Genomic DNA, 3,419 nt, shown 5'->3' on the forward strand with positions numbered 1-3,419 from the left:
CTCGCGACGTGCAGAGACTCCACCCCTCTGTGTGTGGTGCAAACTGCAGAAGCGACCGCGTGATCGTGATTGCATCCTCACCCGGCAACCACACACAACACCGTCAGCCGTCAGCCGTCACCCGTCACCCCTCGCGCGCGTCGTGGCCTCGTGCGTCGTGGGGGTTTCGCGCGACCACGACGGCACGTAACCCGCCCGGTGAGGCGGCGACTACCACGTGCCGTCTGCGCCGCGCCAGACTGGTGGGTTGCCCGCCCGGCTATCAGTCGACTAGCTCCCACCCACCGGATTAGCTCCCATCCACCCGATTAGCTCGACTAGATTTCTAGGATCCTAGTCGAGTAGTCGTCTGACTATCAGTCGACTTATCGACATCAGTCGTCCAATCAGGAGGCAGGATGGGGATTAGGCTCTGCCAGCTGAGGATATTGGGCTGCCAATTTGTTCCATTTGTTTCCGCGAATCTATTCACAACTGGCTTGCTCTTGCTCTGCGCCACTGCCTAATGCTCTGCTCTGCAATTGGTAACCTCATGCTCATAGGTGTGTTCAATTTGAGGGGGGAAAACATGCCATTTATTCAGCTTGACATGACATGAACAATTAAATCTTATTTTTTATTTATTTTTATTTGTGGTTGATATTGTAGTCAGTTTGTAACCTTGTCACCATTCTAACTATTATGCTGAATGTATTACTACACAGATTCACATTGGATTATCTTTACAAGGCTGTGAAATTTCGAAAACTGTGGCCAGCTGATTTGTTCTCTCAACCTGTGTGATGTGTTCAGCAGATTGATACCAAAATTATGTTGGACTAATTTTTTGGATAATGCAAGGGGATATAAGAAAGGATTGTGGGAACATTTTCGTACTATCTAGTACTTTACAAACCTTGGGCTAAATTTATGATTAAGGAAATCTTCTTTATTGCACCCTTGTGACTAGCTTCTCTGTTCTTGTTGTTGAATGACTGTCAAATATGATAATGGTCTTTGTTTTTTTTTTATTTCAACAAAACAGGAATAAGATATTTTTTATTTGCAGTGTATTTGTTGTAGAGGTTCCTGACTCCTTGCGTCCCTGCCTCCGTTGGAGCAAGGAATGGCCACTAAGGAAGCACCAACCAACTAGCACCTGTAGCATGGTGATTGCCACAGCTTTCCTGTTTATATACTTAGAACTTGCTTCATATATTAAGTTTGAGTTACCCAGTTTAGGCAAGATATCTTCACAACCTGCTGCATATGTATCAGTCATGATACTCACAGTTCAGCTGACAGAAATAAAAGGAGAGTTCTGACAAATTCTTTCGGTTTGTATTCTCAGTAATACTGCTGTCTTGGAACCAGTAAAATTACATTATATAACACGGCGGGTAAAGCCTGTTCGGGAGGCCGTATCGTATCGTGGATTATTTACTGCTGGCTGGTTTGGTGTGAGAGAAAAACACTGTTCCCGGCTGGAAATTTACGATCGTTTACGAGCAAGTGAACAGGCTGTTAAGGGTTGTGGGTACATTTTCTTACCATCTATTTTGCAAACTGTGAGCTAAATTTATAATTCAGGAAATCCTCTTTATTGCACACTTGTGACTAGCTCACTCACCATGTTGAGGGAAATACTGAGGAGAGCAAGATCAAAGGAATTTGACATTAACATGTCTATAGCTGTTGCTCTTCTAGCATAGACGTGCTTCTTTAAAACTACCAAAATTTGTCACTTAGTCAGGAATAACTGTTCAATTCCAATTCAAAGACACAATGCTGCCATTGATATTGCTCACTGGATTTGAATGATTCTCAAATACAAGAATTGTCTTTGTTTTTCTTCTTATTTGCAATATACTTGCTGTAGAGTTTACTGGATCCTTGCGTCGCTGCCTCCGTGGGAGCAAGGGGAGACCACCGATGGAAGCACACCAACTAGTTATAGCCAGGTGATTGGCACACCCTTCCTGTTTATCTACTACTTAAAACTTGCTTCATATATTAAGTTTGAGCTACCCGATTTGATTAAGAAAATATTTCTTCATAGCCTGCTAGATAGGGACTGGAGCTATTCCAGAATACATTCCAAACCTTGACTATCAGCCTGTGAAGATGTATCACCCATTATTCACAGGTCAGCTAACAGAAATGAGAGGAGCCGCCTTTTTTGGTCACATTGTCTGAACAAGGCGAGGGTCTTTCTGTGATTGGAGTCTACTTTGCAACATGTGGATTGGTCACTGAGCGGTGAACAAATGAGATTGAGGCGGTAATGATAGTGAGCAGGAGGAGGGCCTTGAGCACGATGACGAGGCAGGCGGCATGGGGTGGAGACACAGCTCTCATCGCTATGACCATCATCAGATAGAGCCCAAGAAGTACAGTGGAGAAGAACAAGAACCCAGCTGCGGTGACTGGCCCTACCATGTAGGAGTAGTATCCCATGATCCCGGTGACCAGGCCGCCACAGGTGGCAATGCCATTTGATATGTCGAATAAATGGTTCAGGTAATGATTCTCTTGATCACCGATGTCTCCCTGTGCATCGCCAGCATCTGTGTTGAAGGAGGGCAGCACATACTTGTTTACTGAATGCTGAAACTTTGGTTGAAGAAGGGCAACAATAAGGATCAGGAACACCACGATGAGAATGGCGAAGGCGTAGCATCCGTTGAACGGGACAGTTAGAAGGCACAAGGCCACTTGTAGAAGGAGGCAAGAGATGCAGACCAAGGCATTGCCCCAATTAGGCATATTTATGTAGAGCACTCCATCGATGATGAAGAAGACCACAATGTCAACCACAAGCAATATTTTGATGGTGATTGATGTTGATGAAGAAAGATTCATGTACGCGGAAAACAACATGGCGAAAGCGAACAACAGGGCCTTCAGAGTATAGTTGGGCCAACTTTTCTTTCGCTGTTCGAGCTGAACAGCTGCGGTATCAATACCATTGCCATAGATGACCTGCATTTTTGTGGGAAAAAAACTAATACCATCAAGTTTAGATATATGCTGAGAGTAATCAACAACTTTGTAAAATTTTATTTAATCCATACTACCTCCATCCCATAAGAAATATCATATTCTCACTTTTCAAGAAGTCAAACATTTTTTTTAACTTTAACCAAATATATATAAGAAAACATTAATATTTATGGTACATAATTAGTATTATTAGATAAATCATTGAATATATTTTTATAATAAACTTATTTGGGGATACAAATATTGCTAGTATTTTTCTATAAACCTGGTCAAAATTAAGAGAGTTGGACCAGTACGAATCCATAGCGACACCACTTTTTATTAGACGGAGGCAATAGTTTCATACTAGTCCGTCCATCCCAAAATAAATCAACTTTTATAATCACCTTAAGTCAAATTATCTTAAGTTTGGTTGGCTTTATATTAAATGGTAATGA

At 42.4% G+C, this 3,419-nt stretch overlaps 1 long non-coding RNA gene across 2 annotated transcripts; it reads left to right on the forward strand.

Annotated features, from left to right (window-relative positions):
• Window positions 1-399: 399 nt before the first annotated feature.
• On the forward strand, window positions 400-3,067 carry LOC136481364 (uncharacterized). 2 transcript variants are annotated; one of them, XR_010764684.1, is made up of 4 exons: window positions 400-524; window positions 1,049-1,148; window positions 1,859-1,940; window positions 2,039-3,067. It is a non-coding gene; the product is annotated as an uncharacterized lncRNA (long non-coding RNA). The 2 variants fall into 2 exon arrangements; XR_010764685.1 differs by having other exon boundaries at window positions 2,126-3,067.
• Window positions 3,068-3,419: the final 352 nt, after the last annotated feature.

This window comes from Miscanthus floridulus, chromosome 9, assembly GCF_019320115.1.
Source record: "Miscanthus floridulus cultivar M001 chromosome 9, ASM1932011v1, whole genome shotgun sequence".
In the NCBI taxonomy this organism is placed as follows: Eukaryota; Viridiplantae; Streptophyta; class Magnoliopsida; order Poales; family Poaceae; genus Miscanthus; species Miscanthus floridulus.